Source organism: Zingiber officinale, chromosome 7A (assembly GCF_018446385.1).
Source record: "Zingiber officinale cultivar Zhangliang chromosome 7A, Zo_v1.1, whole genome shotgun sequence".
In the NCBI taxonomy this organism is placed as follows: domain Eukaryota; kingdom Viridiplantae; phylum Streptophyta; class Magnoliopsida; order Zingiberales; family Zingiberaceae; genus Zingiber; species Zingiber officinale.
Genome location: NC_055998.1, coordinates 26,803,237 through 26,822,920, shown reverse-complemented (window position 1 = coordinate 26,822,920; position 19,684 = coordinate 26,803,237). Strand labels below are relative to the sequence as shown.

Sequence of the window (19,684 nt, the reverse complement as noted above, 5' to 3'; positions counted from 1 at the left end):
ATATCTTTCAGACTATTATCTACTCATCTGGAGTCACCACTAGTGCTCGAGTTCACATGCCGTATTGTCACATCTTGACGGCATATATCGCCTCCCTACGTATTGACGTCACCCGAGGTGATATCTGAGCCCTAACTGAGTTCGACTTCCTAGGATCTAGGAACTTCTCTTTAGGAGGTACCCAGATATATGATGAGGGTGTCCTATCTTGGCAGAGGGGGGCACAATACCAGCCTAACCCAGATGCTTAGGAGGAGGAGGCAGAGCAAGATCAGCTTATGGTCCCGCTATTCGGCGAGGCTGCTCTAGCCCCGCCACCACCTCCAGCCCGAGTACCACGTCCCACTCCTCGCACCCTAGGCGACGGAGTCGCCAGACTTGAGCTATCTATGACGAGTCTCCATTAGGAGGTCATCGACCTACGACGGGAGATGCGGCAGGAGGTCTCCGACTTGCAACGGGGCGTGAGATAGGAGATTTCTGACCTTTAATGTGACCTATCTAACTCCCGAGAGGATGATCAGGCCCGTCATACTGAGCTGATAAAGTTGTTACATTCCCGGGGGACCAGACTGTAGGACCGTTGCGGCCGGCTAGAAGGGGGTTGTTGAGTAGTCCTATAAAAAACAAAAACAAGAACACCCTTCTCGAACTCTTTAAGCTATCATTTGCATAAATAAAGCAAAGTAATAATTAAAATCATAAAGAACGAGGCACAAGATATTTACTTGGTTACAACTGATGTGGTTGTTAACCTAAGGAAGTTGAAAGCACTAGAATACTCCTTTAGGCGGAGAAGCTGTTGGTTGCTACGCGGAAAACCTAGAGGTTCCACTGTACAAAAATTTTGTACAAAGGTCTGAACCTTTTCCTAGCTACCATGTATTCTTTTAAATTAAATTTTGGATCACCTGCGGAACTTAACACGTTTGATCCAAAACTTAATCTATTTGTTCTTTTAGGTTTTGACTTGGATCTCCTGCGGAACTTAACACGTTCGACCCAAGTCACCTTAAGTTATTAATTCCATTAAATATTAATTTCCATAATTGGTTCCCAGTACTGACGTGGCGAGGCACATGACCTTCTTGGATATGGGAGCAACCACCACCGACTAGACAAAACCTTTTATAGAAATCTAATATTTAATTTCCTAAAATAACTTTAGGTTAACCAAAAAGAACAATCAAATCACAAGGGAAAAAAAAATAAAACAAAACAAAAAAACACAACTTCGAAAAACATATTCGAAATACTAGAACGTAAGCCTCTTGTATTTGGTATTATTTTCATAAATAACTAGCATGATGCGGAAAGCAAAAATTACTAGTTATACCTTCTAGAAAGACCTTGATCTTCTACCGTATTCCTCTTCTAACCTCGGACGTTGTGTGGGCAACGATCTTTCGAGATGAGAAACCACCAACCACCTTCTTCTCCTCCTAGCTAGGTTCGGCCACAACAAGGAAGCTTCACCAAGGAAGAAGATCAAAACACCAACCAAGCTCCAAGAGATGCTAGCTTTCTCTCCTTCTTCTTCTTCTTCTCCAAGTAGTATCCGGCCACCACAAGAGCTCCAAGGGGAGAGAGAGGTTCGGCCACCACAAGAGGAAGAGAGGGAAAGGATGATGATGGCCGGCCACACCAAGGAACAAAAGAGGGAGAGAAATAATAGAGGTTGTGTCTCATGCAGGCATCCTCACCCCTTCTTTTATATTCCTTGGCCTAAGCAAATTAGGAAATTTAATTACAATAAAATTTTCTTAATTTCCTTGACATGATTTAATTGAGAAAAATAAAATAAAATTTCCAAATTAAATTCTAATGGTCGGCCACATCATGAAATCAAATTAGACAAGTTTCAATCAACAATTAAAACTTCCTAATTTGTTTCCGGAAATTTTAAAATTAAAATTTCTCTTCAAAATCTCTTCATGGTTGATAAAAAGAAATTTCCATAATTTTAATTTTACAACATGTGAATAATTTTTAAAGAGAAAATAAAATATCTCACCAATCTACAAATAAGGAAAGAGATCTAATCTCTTTCTTTAATCTTTTGTAGATCTTTTACAAGAGAGATAATTTAATTTTAATCCTCTTTAATAAATTATATCTTCCACATAATAAAAATTAAAATTAAAATTCTTTTTTAATTTAATTTGGCCGGCCCCTCTAGCTTGGGTTCAAGCTAGGGCCGGCCACCCCAATTTATACCTAGGCCGACCCTAGCTTGGTTCCCAAGCTAGCTTGGTCGGCCCTCTTTAGGTGGGTATAGAAGGTGGGTATAGGTGGGTATAGTACTCTATAAATAAGAGACTACGTTAGGGACCGAGAGGAGGAATTGGTTTTGGTCTCCCGATAAAATTAAGCATCACGTGTTCGCCCCGAACACACAACTTAATTTTATCAATAATAATTCATTCTATTAGAGAACTATTATTGAACTACCGCACCAATCCCAAATTACATTTTTGGGCTCCTTATTATTATGAGTGTGTTAGTCTCCCTGTGTTTAAGATATCGAATGTCCACTAATTAAGTGAGTTACTGACAACTCATTTAATTAATATCTTAGTCCAAGAGTAGTATCACTCAACCTTATCATCATGTCGGACTAGGTCCACCTGCAGGGTTTAACATGACAATCCTTATGAGCTCCTCTTGAGGACATTATCAACCTAGAATCTCTAGGACACAGTTTCCTTCTATAATCAACAACACACACTATAAGTGATACAATTTCCCAACTTATCGGGCTTATTGATTCATCGAACTAAATCTCACCCATTGATAAATTAAAGAAATAAATATCAAATATATGTGCTTGTTATTATATTAGGATTAAGAGCACACACTTCCATAATAACCGAGGTCTTTGTTTCTTTATAAAGTCAGTATAAAAGAAACAACCTCAAATGATCCTACTCAATACACTCTAAGTGTACTAGTGTAATTATACAGTCAAGATAAACTGATACCTAATTACACTACGACCTTCTAATAGTTTGTTCCTTTCCATTTTGGTCGTGAGCTACTGTTTATAATTTATAAGGTACTGATAACATCATCTTCTGCATGTGGCACCACGTACTATGTTATCTACAGTATAAATTAATTGAACAACTACATTTATCACAAATGTAGATATTTGACCAATGTGATTCTTATTTCTAGATAAATGTTTTATACCAAAAGCTAGGCTTTTTGTGAGATCTCGGAAAATTTAAATAAATAGGGTTATTTCAGAAATAGCCTTACAGAATTTTTCCGGAATTTTTAGAAATTTTTCGGAGCTTGTACGGAGGATTTTGAGGGGATAGATCGATAAGTTCGGATAAAGCCTGTTTGGGATACCAATTTAAGTGAGAAAATGTTTTTATTATATAAATCCTTTTCCCTTTATTTCCTCCCCCAAATCGCCGATCCCGACCCGACCTTTCCCCTCTCTGCCGACGCGAACCTCCCTTCCTTCTCTGTTCTCTCTCGCGGACAAGCGACGGCGACGGGAGCAAGGGTCCAGCTCCGGCGATCGTCGATCTCGACCCAGGGGAGCAGTCGCTAGCGCAGATCCGGACGTGGGTGATTTTCTCCAGCCCTAGGTGAGAGCGCTGATCTTCTCTCGGCGTCGTCGGCGCAGATCGGAGCTCGGAGCATAAGGGTTCCGATTCTCTCCTCCTCTGGTTTCCTTCAATCTCCGATTTCTTTCTTCTCAGCCGAGTCTGCCGATCCTTTTCTTCCCCGATCGACATCATTGGATTGAGTCGTGCCAACCGTGGAAGAGCAATTAGGGCTTCAAAGGTAAGCCATCGAAACTCTTCTTTCCTCTTGATTCATGGTTGGGTTCTTGTTGATTCATGGGTTAGCGCTCTATTCTGGTGTTGTGTGATCCGTGATCTCCATTGATTGAACCCTTCTTGATCCGATCAGGAGGCGAGGTCCTGTTCTGTGAAGGCGATCTTGGATTCCCTCTGTGTCGCTGCTGATTGAGGTCTCGGGTGAATTGGGAAAGAACTCCAGCAGAGGTTGCTGTGAGTTTTCTGATCCAGCAAGGTGAAGATCTGTTTTGGTTCTTGCTGTGGTGTTTTTGGCTTCGGCAGACACCTCATCCAGCCAGCTCAGTTTGGATCGGCAGTCATCCATACCTCAGTGTACTTGATACAGCACCTAGTTCAGCTGGGAATTGAGGTATGTGTAGGGATTTTGATACATGTGTAGTGTTGATTTAGGGTTAGGGTTGAAATGAATTGTGGTTGGAACATGTTATAGATTATGTGTTAGATGATTAGGTATGATCTTGATACCTATTGATAATTAATTATCATTGGGTTGTGTAGATTAATTAGGTTATATGGATTTAGGTTTGGTTTGCTAATCTAGTGGTTGATTAGGGATTAGGAAACTATCCTTAGTCAACCGTTAGAAAGGTTGTGGGATATGGTTTTTTGATCTTGCTGTAGGTTAGTTAATTTAGGTTTATGATATGAATTAGGAGTATTTGGATTACTAGTTGTTGATTATGATTAGATTTATTTACGTAGATTTAATCTAATGGAATAATTAGGGTTAAGCAATTAATCCTAATTAACTATTGGATCTAATCTAAGTTTGGATTTCTAATCAAATTGGTGGTTAGGGAATAGGTAACTAACCCTAATCGACCATTAGGTTTAGTTAGGTAAGTTGTGGTTATGTGATTAGGGTTTTGCCCTAATTTGATTTTAGGGATTTTATTTGGCTATTCTTTGGATCTAGCTAAATAAAATATATATATATGTTTTTTTTTGACGCAGGACTCTGATTCGAGACGGGCGTCTCGACGTCGGATTTGGATTGACTGTACCTTCTATTTGAGGCGGGTACCCTTTGACTTATCTTTTGATACTGTCTTATGATATGTATAGTTTATATATACTTACTAGTGATTGGTAGATTTAGCACTTCTCTGGATTTAGGTTTAGTTGATACCTATCACATGCTTCTACTGTTAGATGCTTTACATTAGTCTGGTTTACTTTTATCTCTTGTCATGTGTATATGTGTTTGTGGTTATGGTTACTTATAGTGCTTATCTACCCATGATTAGATGCTGGAGATACCTGTTATATATTGTTGGATTCATGTTGTTTATATCTCTGTTATATATCTGCGTTTACCTTTATGGCACCTACGCATCTGGAGGATACATTCAGGTATGACATTCTGTAGCCGCATGCACCATACCGCATGATTGCTTGCTGGGCGATGGACGACTCCATTATTGTTGAGCTCGTCGGCCGGCTACATGAGGGCCTGCACACAGCGTGTCCATTGCATGGGTAGTGGCACACCGCCGGGGTGCTCATGGGTAGCACGACACAGCGGGGTTGCAGTCGGGATCCCTCCCGTCATCGCGTAGGATAGGTGTACTCCGAAGCATCCCGTCCACTCGGTCACTCTGGGGTAGTGATGGCAGAGTGCAGTGTCATAGCCCTACCCACGGTCTTACCATTGTGTGTGAGATCTGATGGCGTCGGGGTGACCATGTCATATTGCATCATATGCATGATTGCATTTATTGTGATTGTTGCATATTGGATGATGCACTTGGGATGCATATGATTGACATGCATACAGGATACATGCGTATTTGTTCTGACTATCTTTAATCTGTATATGAGGTCCCTCGCAGGTGAGTACAGTTTATTTCAGTTATGCATTTCTTATTATTCTTGCTGTAAACTGTACTACATGCTTCGGTTACTCGTTACAGTTTATTCAACTATACATTATATTGTTAGGAGACTGTACTGTAGGTCTTATGGTTTAGGAGACTGTACCCTAGGATATTACTGGTAGTTATATGTTGCTGTACATATCTATTGGATTACCTGCTGAGTTCTTTGAACTCACCCCGTTGTTACTATTTTTCAGGTTGAGGCCGTCAGGAGAGATTCCAGTCGCTAGCCCCTTTATCGCGAGGATTTGCCTGTTGTCGGGATCTGTTTTCTTTTTGCATCTTATGTACTTGTGATGTGGGTTTTGTATTGTGGACTTTATGACGCACATTGGGTTTACTACTTTTGTTTTCCGCTGCGAATATTTCATTACTTCGTGGATTTCGTTTCTTCGTTGTAGTGGAGTAGGATGTGTACATATATTTTCGAGATTTTATATCGTCTTTCCTTATTAAACTGCGTGGATTGATTATATGTTGAATTATGTGGAATGTTGATATAAACTGCGTGGCTTGTTCTTTTGTATTGTATTATTCCGGCCGTGTGTGGCCGAGGTATGGAGATATATGTATACTGAGCTTCATATTGTCCGCCGTACAGGGGAGATGCTGCCGAAATTTCTTCGGACAGGGACTACCTGGGGCGTGACAATTTTTTGGTATCAGAGCTAGGCTCACGATACTTGCTCTTCGCTTTGGATTTTCGAGGTTTATCTGATACCAATTTATTTGGTATCAGAGCAAAGTTTTGCGATACCTACTTGTCGGGTTTCAGATTTACGATGCTTACTTTCCGTCGATTTTCTCGTTTCGGAATTTCGAGGCATTTTGACGAGATTTTATTGGATCTATTTGGGGGCTATGCAGCGACAGGATATCTCCAGACGGCAATAGGTAAATCAGGTAATTTTATAGTTTTCATACCTGTAGTGATATCTGTATAACATTTTTTTTACATATATGATACGTGTTCTAGTACTTAAACGTGGTCGCGCATGTATGAGGGCGATCGATTCTCTAGAGACAGAGTCTCCAGAGAGTTCTGTTAGGGTTGAGCCTGTCCGTCAGGGATAGACTCCTCAGGGTATTGTGACCACGTTAGACTGTCAGATCCTGACGGTTCCGACTTCAGAGGTACCTACCTCGCCTGTACCGCCAGTAGTACCTACAGGGTACTCGGCACCTTCTCTAGCCATGCCTACTGCGTACTCGGTACCACCACAGACATCTGTGCTGGTTACTACATACTCGGTACCTGCACCAGCAGTACCGGTTACATCTTACCCGGTACCGCCCATCGTACCTTTAGTCGTCCCTACTTATGCCTACTCTGTAGTTCCACTAGTGGTTCCTACCCTGTTTATGTGGCAGCACCAGTGGTACCTCTTCCAACCTATCCATCAGTACCACCCATAAGATCAACTCCAGTGATTCTGCCCAGTACCGCAGCGATATCTACGGATATGGTTGTGGCACGAGCATGGATCCCAGCCTTGGCGGAGTTGGTGAAAAGCCAATTCACGCTGTTTTGCGGGGAGACTGATCCAGCGTGGCTCAATCTTGGATAGAGTCTATGGAGCGGACATTCTTTTACATGGCACTCCGGTGGGAGAAGGTGCTTACCACTTACGAGGCAGGCGGAGATCCGGTGGGACACATCGATTATAGGCGGCGTTATATATCTGATTTAGAGAGGCATTGAGTCGATGTTTTCCCAGGCGTGTCGGATGACACGTCGGTGATTTCTGAGTCTTGACAGAATAACTTCGATGATGGAGTATAATGCGAATTTAACGGTTGGCGGATTCATCTGAGTTGGTTGGCGATAGCGGATCTCGTATGTTTTAGTTTGTCCAGGGACTGGCATCTTCAGTGTATATTGCCGATTTTGGTCAGTCATCATATAGAGGCTCTGGATAGAGCTCTTATGATTTATGAAACAAATACATCGAGAAAAGAAAGTAGACCGATCGGACTTGGGATCCGGCCAGACTCTGGGCGGCGGAAATCACCCTCGGATGGGTGAGTACTTCTAGGTCATCGACCCCAAGTCGGGATCTTTCATCGGATGTTCCGGTCTTCTCGTGAGCGGAAGCAGTCTCTGGTGACTCTTAATGCACTTGATAAGGATCCTAGATCACATCACCTCTGCATGCACCCTGGGACGGTCGGTTTGCTATTATTGCAAACTGCCTGGGCACAGCGTCCGGAATTTCTGTTCCGAGAGGATAGTTTAGTCGATCCAGGAGATCCGCAGTTTCGTGGGCTTGGTTGGATATTACCGACGATTCGTTGAGGGTTTCTCCAGCATTGCTATTCCATTGACACGTCGACTAGGAAAGGCGTGAAGTTCACGTGGTCGAGGCTTGTGAAACCACGAGCTGAAGCGGAGATTAGTATCGGCACCGTCTTGGTTTTACCTTGGTGATGACGGATTCGTACTTTTACGGATGCATCTCTTCAGGGCAACACGATAGGGTAGTCTCTTACGCCGTCGATTGAAGGAGCATGAGAAGAACTACCCGATTCATGATTTAGAGCTAGCCGCTATTATCTTTGCTTTGAAGATTTGGCGACATCATCTTTATGATATTACTTTGATTCTTACGATCATAAGAGTCTCAAATATATTTTCACCGGAAGGAACTCAATCTCCGACAGAGGAGATGGATGGAGTTCTGAAGGATTATGATTGTACTACTAGCTACCATCCGGGTAAAGCTAATGTAGTTCTTGATGCACTTAGTAGGAAGTCGAGGGACTTTAGCTTGTCATCGAGTTACTGTCACGGACTTGAGGGATTCGCGAGTTGGGCCTTGAGGAGCAGAGAGCAGGGTATTCTTGTTACCATGGTTGCTCGATCGTCGATCGGGATGAGGATTCGAGAGGCCCGGGCCGGAGATCAGCATTTACAGTTAGCTTCGGACGTGAGTTTACGAGACGATGAGGGATTGTTTATTTCCGAGGCGATTATGTGTACCTCAGACTCACCCGGTCATGGAGTTCAAACAGGACGCTCACCGTTCTAGATTTGCTATCCACCCAGGTGGGACTCGTATGTATCGTGATTTGAGGCGTTCCGATTGGTGGAACAGTATGAAGAAAGACATCGCAGAGTTTGTAGCTAGATGTCTTATCTGTCAGCAGGTGAAGGCTGAGCACTAGAGACCTGCTGGTTTACTTCAGAGGATCCCTATTCCAGAGTGGAAGTGGGAGCATATTACTATGGATTTTGTGGTAGGACTGCCTAGGACTCGACGAGGCCATGATGCGATTTGGGTAATCGTTGATCGATTAACCAAATCCGCACACTTTTTAGCGATCCGGAAGACTGATTCTCTGGATCGATTAGCTGAGTTATACTGTCGAGAGATTATCAGATTGCATGGAGTTCCGTTGAGCATCATATCTGATAGAGACCCACGGTTCACGTCCCGATTCTGGCAGAGTCTGCAGCAGGCCTTGGGCACACAGCTTCGTTTCAGTACGACATTCCATCCGCAGACAGATGGGCAGTCAGAGCGGACTATTCAGACATTGGAGGACTTGCTGAGGTCTTGTGTCATGGACTTCGGAGGCAGTTGGGAGGACCACCTGCCATTAGTGGAGTTCGCGTACAACAACAGCTATCATTCGGCTATCCAGATGGCACCGTTTGAGGCGTTGTATGGTAGGCCTTGTCGGACACCCATCCTCTGGGAAGAGGTTGGGGAGGTCCAGCTGCTAGGACCTCAGAGAGCCCAGCAGGATGCAGAGTTAGTTCGTACTATCAGACGGAGGATGTCAGAGGCTCAGGACTGTCAGAAGAGTTATGCTGATCGGAGACGGAGACCCCTGGAGTTCTCCATCGGTGATCATGTATTTCTTAGAGTTTCACCCACGAAAGGGGTGAAGAGATTTGGTTTCCGAGGTAAGCTAGCTCCCCGATATATTGGACCATTCCAGATCTTGGAGAGGATTGGCGCAGTAGCTTACCGTCTGGCGCTACCACCATCTCTAGCTGGCATTCACGATGTATTCCATGTATCTATGCTGAGGAGATACGTATCCGATCCAGCACATGTTCTGTCAGATATATCTGTTCCTATTCAGCCTGATGTTACTTACGAGGAGGTTCCGGTGCGAATTCTGGACCACAGAGAGCGTCGTTCTGGAACAAGACTGTCCGGCTGGTTAAAGTCGGATGGCAGAATCGTTCTGACGAGGAGGCTACATGGGAGCACGAGGATACGATCCGAGCTCGATATATGTGGGTTAGAGTTCCTTTCAGTATTTATACCGTTTGGTTATATTCTAGTGTTTGCTGTTGGTTATAGCGAAATTTGGGGACCAAATTTTTATTAGTAGGGGAGGATGTGAGATCTCGGAAAATTTAAATAAATAGGGTTATTTCAGAAATAGCCTTATAGAATTTTTCCGGAATTTTTAGAAATTTTCTGGAAATTTTTCGGAGCTTGTACGGAGGATTTTGAGGGGATAGATCGATAAGTTCGGATAAAGCCTGTTTGGGATACCAATTTAAGTGAGAAAATGTTTTTATTATATAAATCCTTTTCCCTTTATTTCCTCCCCCAAATCGCCGATCCCGACCCGACCTTTCCCCTCTCTGCCGACGCGAACCTCCCTTCCTTCTCTGTTCTCTCTCGCGGACAAGCGACGGCGACGGGAGCAAGGGTCCAGCTCCGGCGATCGTCGATCTCGACCCAGGGGAGCAGTCGCTAGCGCAGATCCGGACGTGGGTGATTTTCTCCAGCCCTAGGTGAGAGCGCTGATCTTCTCTCGGCGTCGTCGGCGCAGATCGGAGCTCGGAGCATAAGGGTTCCGATTCTCTCCTCCTCTGGTTTCCTTCAATCTCCGATTTCTTTCTTCTCAGCCGAGTCTGCCGATCCTTTTCTTCCCCGATCGACATCACTGGATTGAGTCGTGCCGCCCGATCGCCGGCGTGGAAGAGCAATTAGGGCTTCAAAGGTAAGCCATCGAAACTCTTCTTTCCTCTTGATTCATGGTTGGGTTCTTGTTGATTCATGGGTTAGCGCTCTATTCTGGTGTTGTGTGATCCGTGATCTCCATTGATTGAACCCTTCTTGATCCGATCAGGAGGCGAGGTCCTGTTCTGTGAAGGCGATCTTGGATTCCCTCTGTGTCGCTGCTGATTGAGGTCTCGGGTGAATTGGGAAAGAACTCCAGCAGAGGTTGCTGTGAGTTTTCTGATCCAGCAAGGTGAAGATCTGTTTTGGTTCTTGCTGTGGTGTTTTTGGCTTCGGCAGACACCTCATCCAGCCAACTCAGTTTGGATCGGCAGTCATCCATACCTCAGTGTACTTGATACAGCACCTAGTTCAGCTGGGAATTGAGGTATGTGTAGGGATTTTGATACATGTGTAGTGTTGATTTAGGGTTAGGGTTGAAATGAATTGTGGTTGGAACATGTTATAGATTATGTGTTAGATGATTAGGTATGATCTTGATACCTATTGATAATTAATTATCATTGGGTTGTGTAGATTAATTAGGTTATATGGATTTAGGTTTGGTTTGCTAATCTAGTGGTTGATTAGGGATTAGGAAACTATCCTTAGTCAACCGTTAGAAAGGTTGTGGGATATGGTTTTTTGATCTTGCTGTAGGTTAGTTAATTTAGGTTTATGATATGAATTAGGAGTATTTGGATTACTAGTTGTTGATTATGATTAGATTTATTTACGTAGATTTAATCTAATGGAATAATTAGGGTTAAGCAATTAACCCTAATTAACTATTGGATCTAATCTAAGTTTGGATTTCTAATCAAATTGGTGGTTAGGGAATAGGTAACTAACCCTAATCGACCATTAGGTTTAGTTAGGTAAGTTGTGGTTATGTGATTAGGGTTTTGCCCTAATTTGATTTTAGGGATTTTATTTGGCTATTCTTTGGATCTAGCTAAATAAAATATATATATGTTTTTTGACGCAGGACTCTGATTCGAGACAGGCGTCTCGACGTCGGATTTGGATTGTACCTTCTATTTGAGGCGGGTACCCTTTGACTTATCTTTTGATACTGTCTTATGATATGTATAGTTTATATATACTTACTAGTGATTGGTAGATTTAGCACTTCTCTGGATTTAGGTTTAGTTGATACCTATCACATGCTTCTACTGTTAGATGCTTTACATTAGTCTGGTTTACTTTTATCTCTTGTCATGTGTATATGTGTTTGTGGTTATGGTTACTTATAGTGCTTATCTACCCATGATTAGATGCTGGAGATACCTGTTATATATTATTGGATTCATGTTGTTTATATCTCTGTTATATATCTGCGTTTACCTTTATGGCACCTACGCATCTGGAGGATACGTTCAGGTATGACATTCTGTAGCCGCATGCACCATACCGCATGATTGCATGCTGGGCGATGGACGACTCCATTATTGTTGAGCTCGTCGGCCGGCTACATGAGGGCCTGCACACAACGTGTCTACTGCATGGGTAGTGGCACAGCACTCAGGGTGTGTATGGCATTTTGCTCGGTGGTGCACCGCCGGGGTGCTCATGGGTAGCACGACACAGCGGGGTTGCAGCCGGGATCCCTCCCCGTCATCGCGTACCGGGAGTTGAGAGCATTGCGCTCCCTCACTATGTTTGAGGTAGGAGGATAGGTGTACTCCGACAGCATCCCGTCCACTCGGTCACTCTTCAGGGGTAGTGACGGCAGAGTGCACGGTGTCATAGCCCTACCCACGCGGTCTTACCATTGTGTGTGAGATACAGACTGGCGTCAGGGGTGACCATGTCATATTGCATCATATGCACAGATTGCATTTATTGTGATTGTTGCATATTGGATGATGCACTTGGGTGACTGCATATGATTGACATGCATACAGGATACATGCGTATTTGTTCTGACTATCTTTATCTGTGTATGTCCACAGTCATTCGCCCAAGCCTCGCAGGTGAGTACAGTTTATTTCAGTTATGCATTTCTTATTATTCTTGCTGTAAACTGTATTACATGCTTCTGGTTACTCATTACAGTTTATTCAGCTATGCATACCTGTTATATTGTTAGGAGACTGTACTGTAGGTCCTATGGTTTAGGAGACTGTACCCTAGGATATTACTGGTAGTTATATGTTGCTGTACATATCTATTGGATTACCTGCTGAGTTCTTTGAACTCACCCCGTTGTTACTATTTTTCAGGTTGAGGCCGTCAGGAGAGATTCCAGTCGCTAGCCCCTTTATCGCGAGGATTTGCCTGTTGTCGGGATCTGTTTTCTTTTTGCATCTTATGTACTTGTGATGTGGGTTTTGTATTGTGGACTTTATGACGCACATTGGGTTTACTACTTTTGTTTTCCGCTGCGAATATTTCATTACTTCGTGGATTTCGTTTCTTCGTTGTAGTGGAGTAGGATGTGTACATATATTTTCGAGATTTTATATCGTCTTTCCTTATTAAACTGCGTGGATTGATTATATGTTGAATTATGTGGAATGTTGATATAAACTGCGTGGCTTGTTCTTTTGTATTGTATTATTCCGGCCGTGTGTGGCCGAGGTATGGAGATATATGTATACTGAGCTTCATATTGTCCGTCGTACAGGGGAGATGCTGCCGAAATTTCTTCGGACAGGGACTACCTGGGGGCGTGACACTTTTAGTATACATTCTAACAGAAGCCTCGTACAACAATGAAGCGCAGAAACAGAATCTTAACTCTAAACTAAAGCACATAAGTGTTGGAATTACAAGTCGTGAGTTCGTTGAAAAGCTTCTGGACCAAGGCTATATTTAGGCTATATTTATAGCCTTGGTCGGGGCGCCCCGAAGGGTTTCGGGTGCCCTGGGGGGATAAAACTTTATCCCCCAACGTCCAGATAGCGAAAGACTCGTTCTGGTCAAACTTCGACTTCTGGGCGCCCCGGTACGTTCCGGGCGCCCCGGAGGGGTTCGGGCGCCCCAGTCAGCTCCGGGCGCCCCGGAGGGAAAACTCAACCTCGTTGAATTTTTCTAGCCCCGGGTCTTCTGCTCCGTTCGCTTGGGTGATCTCTGTCATCCGGAATAGGGCTCACCCGAACCCAAGTTCCGGTCTTCTCAAGCAGGCTTCGCTCCGGCTTCTCGTCCCTCAGAATCGCTGCGTGCTTCCTTCTCGTCCGTCAACGTACTCATCCGCAGTCTTCGTCCCTCGGTCGCACCTCGTGCCGACCTTCTCGCTAGCTTCGTCTCTTGCTCCCCGAGCAATCTTCTGCTCCGGCTTTCATCCTTCGGAACCACCGCACGCTTCATTCTCATCCACCGGGGTACTCTTCCACAGTGCCTCGTCCCTCGGACGCACTGCGTGTCGTCCTTCTCGCTAGCTGCGTCTTCCGCTCGACTACCTGTGCTCCTAAGTTCCTGCACACTTAGACACAGGGTTAGAAACACACAGGACCTAACTTAACTTGTTGATCACACCAAAACAACCTTGGGGTTCCAACAATCTCCCCTTTTTGATGTGATCAACCCAAGTTAAGCTAGGGTAAAAAATAGACATGAAAATTAAACAGTTCATATTGCAATAACGTGCAACAAGATAGAAAAATTAAATTTCAAAAATTTTAATTTTCAATTGCAATAACGTGCAACAAGATAGAAAAATTAAATTTCAAAAAAAATTTAATTTTCAATTTCTACCTCCCCCTAGACTTATACTTTTTATTCTCCTCCTTTGATCAAATAAAAAATTGGGATTGCAAGAAAAATCTAAGGGTTGACACTTAGAAAAATTATAAAACTCTATTTCAATGATTTTCTGGAAAATTTTTCTAAGTCAAGAAAAAATTTCTAAGTCAAACATAACTTTTGAAAAATTTCTAAGTTTTCATCATCAAGAATTAAGAACTTTATAAGCCGAAAACTTTATGAAAAAAAATTGAGAACAAAAAGAATTAAAACAAATTTCTATGCATTTATTATATATATATATATATATATATATTTTAATTCTAATGCTTTTATCAGAAAGTTTTAAATTTCTATTTTAATTTATCATAACTTCTTAAATCACACTTTCTCAGATTTAAAGCAACCAATATTAAACATGCAAAAAATTGTATCATGGTAATTTCTATTATTAGTTTGTCGAGATTCTTTAATCGACAAACTATTTCTTTTGACTTAATATTTTTTGTTATATTTTGAATTTCTAATTCACAAAAATATTTCGATAATATAAATTCTAACTTAATAAATTTTTTCGACAGTATTTCTAATTTGCAAAATTTGGTCGACAAAATATTTTGTAATTTGCAAAATTTATTCGACATAAGATTTTCTGTAAGATACCGTAAAATTAAATAATAAATGTTATTGGACGAAAAATCTTATTGGATTTTTTCAGAATTTTTAGAAATTTTCTGGGAATTTTTCGGAGCTCGTACGGAGGGTTTTGAGGGGATCGATCGACGGACGCGGATAAAGCCTGTTTGGGATATCCGTTTAAGTGAGAAAATGTTTTCAATTATAAATTCATTTTCTTTTAATTCTTTTTCCCAAATCGCCGTTTCCCCCTTCCTTCTTCCCTCTCTCGATCTCCCCGATCTCCTCCTCCTCAAATCGTGCCCGAAACCCCCTTCCCTCTCCGGCGATTCCTCCTCGCCCGATCGCCGGTCACCGCGAGCTCACTGCCGGTAGGGGTCCTTCCCTCTGCTTGCTCTACAGACGCCCCCTCTTCCCTTCCTCTCTCTCGTGTTCCTGCCCTAGATCACCGATGGAGAGGATTCGTCCACTGCGATCGCGTTCTTGCCGAGTCGCTGGAGGAAGGCTGTTGGAGATCGAAGGGTGCCGATCATCTAGGGATGAGCATGCATCTTGGTGGTTGTCTCTTGTGGGCGATCGATGGTGATCCGGCGGAGCTAGGGCACGGTGGGGTTTCGGCCGATTGAGCCCCTTTCGGTTCTCCTCCTCGATCGGTTCAATGGAGTATGTATCCGGATCGTCATCAGTTGGAATGGATCATGCGACACCATCTGGAGGCAACTGGTTAAGGTTAGGAAGTGTCGGGAAGTGCTGTGAATTCAAGGATTCTTATGTAATTAGATTTGTTTGTGATGTTCTTCCTGATGCTGGACTTGTAGGAGGCATCGGATCAGCTTCTTGGTGGATTCTTTGTGAGCATATCACTGCCCCTTCACTTCTTGTAGCTGTTGAGGTCTCGGTGGGAGGATTAGGAATCAATGGAGGTGAGTAAGGTCTATATTTGTTAGAGTTCTAGCAAATTCATTGTTGTGCAATTGTTTCCGGGACTGTTCTTGGAAAGAATTAGTGTAAGAGTTCTTGGTGGCAGTGGGCAGAGGTTAGTAGGAGATGTGAGCTCTTGATTTGGTGGTTGTGGGCGGAGGTTAGTAGGAGTTGTGAGCTCTTGATTGGTGGCTATGCCTCAAGGTAAGTGTTTGCCACTAGGTTCTTATTAGGTTTGCTTTGTTTTGGGTGATCATGGAAGGTTGAAAGAAGGTTTAGGGTTTTACTTCTAGTTGTAAGTTGTTGTGTTTTGGTTGATTAGTTGTTGATGGATTATGTAGGGTGGATGAATATCATGATTTCATATTTGTCATTGGGATCATTAGATTGATTATTAGATGTGGGGTGTTTAGTTTATGATTTGAAGGATTTATGATGAGTTTGGATTAGTGTTTGATTGATGATGAATTATGTGAGTTGGATTTAAGATGTGTTGATTAATGAGTTTTGGATTGATATTAGATTATGGATTTTTGGATTGGATGAGTTATGGGTTGGATAATTGAAGCATGTTAACAAGAAGAGTTAACTAATTGAATTGGATTAATTCATGAGGAGTTTTGATTGGATTAATTGATGGTTATGGATTATGTTTGGTTTAGAAGGAGTTGGATTAAGGATGGATTTAATATCGTATTGGATTTGGATCACTAGGTGGAGTTAAACATGATCATTATTGGTATGTGTTGGATTGATTGAGGATTGTTTGGAGGATTAATCAGAGATCAGATTTAGTTGGAGTGATCCTAGTTGGGTTAGGGATTTTATTTAGCTATTTAATCATATGAATTTAGCTAAATGAAATAAATATATTGATTTCTGCAGGACTTGGATTCGGGACGAGCGTCTCGACACGGGATTACTTGGCACGATCGATATTTAAGGCGGGTATTTCTTCCTTGGCCTCTACGTAGTTTTTCTTGATCTTAGTGCATGGCTATTATGTGATGGTTTAGGCTGCTTTATCTTATATCCTGATCGGTTGCAGTTTTTCCTGCATGATACTTATGCTTGACCCTTGTGATAATCTATTTAATTCATATACAGTCTCCACTCTTGATATCTACTCTGTTGTGATTACACGTGTAGAGTATGTCTTGTAGGGATTGTCGGGCTGTTGGTATTACCATGCTGATTGGGTACATAATGTGGATTGTATGTAGCTTGGTATGTGTTTTGGGAGTCATCAGGTTGACCCTACATTTGCATGTTGTATGTACACATGTGTTTGGTTATGTACTTTTGGAGGAGTTATGTTGATTGTATGTTTGTGGTTTGTACACGTGTCTGATGTGTTTATTATTGGAGGTTACATGTTGATTGTATTTACGATCTGTGCATATGCGTCCAAGGGGGATTATTGGAGATTTTTGGTTTTTTATACGTGTGTAGTTGTGTACATGTGTTCGGTGGGATGTGTGGATTTATCATGATGATTATACTCATGTTGTGGGGTACTTAGGTGGATTTAGAGTTGCATGGATGATGACGGTGTTCGTATCATGATTATATATATATCATGTCATCATTCATTGCATACTGACGACTATTGTCTCCCTTGTGGTGAGAGAGTCGTCGGTTGTTTATAGCTGCCCATTCGGCCACTGTTGGAGAGTGGTAGCTAGGAGTGGAGCTAGTCCTGTCGTGCTCATTCAGCCGCTCAGTGTTCTGTCAGCCTCGACCACTCTGGAGTAATGGATCTTGAGGGTACAGTAGTCAGAGGGTTTGAGTTATGAGTGGTCAGGGACGCTTAGCTATGTAGTTAGATAACTACTTAGCTGACTGTCCGCTTCGGGCGCCTATAGCGCTGCATGTACTGGAGGCTAGTACGGTTTGTCACGGACCCAAGCCTCTCAGCCATACAGGGGTCGTGGTGTCTAGAGAGGTGGCGGGGGTGGCCATGGAGCATGCATGCACTTTTGCATTTGATGCGCGGTGCATCTTTGGAGATATATTTGCATACATGCCTAGTAGTTACTAGTTGCATGTGTTTTGGTATGTTGCATTTGTTTGCGATATGATTGTTGCATATGGTTGTCATGCTGCATACATGTCATTTATTTTACATGTATTTGCAGTCGTATTTATATTACACAGGTGTCACGATTAGGTCTGTTGCAGATCTGGTAAGTTTACTGATCATTGTACCATGTGTCGATTCCAGATTGGGTATGTATCTGTCATTATGTTAGTTGTGGTTTGTACAGTTTATATGTCAGGTTATTATGTCAGTTATGGTTAGGTGCATTGATTATGATAGTATGATCATGTTCTTTATTCCCTACTGAGACTGTATACTTGTGATCTCCATGTTATTTATGGACCATGCACTATCTTTTCTGTTACCCGCTGAGTTACCTATACTCACCACCGCATGTATACATTTATGTTTTCAGGTAGCCTGTAGATGGTTGGTGTCGCTCGGAGTATCCTGTCTACCGGGTCCTACGTCACATCCGAAGATCGTGATTGTTTTCTTTTGTATATTCTTTTCTTATTTTTGGCATTGTATTTGTGTATAGCCATGTGGCTATCCTATGGTTTTGGTGTTGTATTTGTGTTTAAGCCGTGCCGACATGCATTGTATTTATTTGTGTTGTGTGGGCTTTCCTTCGTTTTTCCGCTGTGTTTTAGTACAACCGTGTGGGCTGTTTTATATATAACTGCGTGGTTGTGATTGTTTCATTCCAGCCGAGTGGGCTATTATTATAACTGCGTGGTTGTGTATATAAATATTCCTGCCACATGTGGCTGATGTATATTTTGTTTGTAGTGATGCTTCATATTGTCATCGGTACAGGGGAGATGCTGTCGGATTTTTGTCTGGCAGGGACTCCTTTGGGGGCGTGACATTTTCTAATCCGAAAAACTCTTTCGATGATTCAACTTCTAATTTTCAAAATTTTTTCGGTGACTTTTCGATTGATTTAACTAATTGTTCAGAAGGTGGAGACCATACCTGACTTACCTTGTCAGCAGTTGATTCTCCCCCTGTCGAGTTGCTTTCTCCCGAAGTCTCTCCCCCTTCATCGATGCTCATCTGGGATGAGCTTTCTATGTCCTCGAGATGGAGCTTGGCTGTCTCGGCAGTTTCCTTATTCTCGGACTATTCTGTCGGTGGCTTGGTGTCCATTGAGTTGTCGGCTTCCAAAGGTTCCTCGTAGAGTTTCAATAACTTTTCCCAAAGTTCTTTTGCGCTTTCGTACTCTCCGACTCTGTCAATATCTATAACGACCACCCTTCTTACTACTACTATTCTCTAAGGGTGACCATTACTTAACTATTGATTCTACTTAACCGATACGATCGAAACCACGAGGAGTCCTTACCAAAAAATTTTGACAGAGTCTCCCCTGTACCAGTGACCATAAACTGAGATACAAACATAGTATACATCAGCCACAGGTGACTACCCGAATCCGAATATGCTTCAAAATAGGCTTACGCTTATTCAGCAATTCTATATGAGCAGAGAGTTCTGACTTTGGAAGGTACTATATTCACTTCCGTTTCCAGAGTATATCCTAAAAATGAATTTGGTAATAACTCATCATCAATCTACTTATTTCCATAAGAGTCCTATTCCTTCCTTTTTCTACACCATTCTGTTGGGGTGTACTAGGTGCAGTTAGTTGGGATTGAATCCCTACTTCTGATAAGTGACTCTTAAATTCTCCCAAGAGGTACTTGCCACTAC

The 19,684-nt window shown here is 42.5% G+C and overlaps 2 long non-coding RNA genes across 2 annotated transcripts; both read left to right on the top strand.

The window, feature by feature from the left end:
- The first annotated feature begins 3,772 nt into the window (after nucleotides 1-3,772).
- LOC122000021 lies at nucleotides 3,773-6,112 on the top strand. Its single transcript, XR_006116891.1, has 3 exons — nucleotides 3,773-3,801; nucleotides 3,931-4,188; nucleotides 5,914-6,112. It is a non-coding gene; the product is annotated as an uncharacterized LOC122000021 (long non-coding RNA).
- A 4,888-nt stretch (nucleotides 6,113-11,000) lies between these two features.
- Nucleotides 11,001-13,107, top strand: LOC122000020. The gene is made up of 2 exons (XR_006116890.1): nucleotides 11,001-11,071; nucleotides 12,909-13,107. It is a non-coding gene; the product is annotated as an uncharacterized LOC122000020 (long non-coding RNA).
- Nucleotides 13,108-19,684: the final 6,577 nt, after the last annotated feature.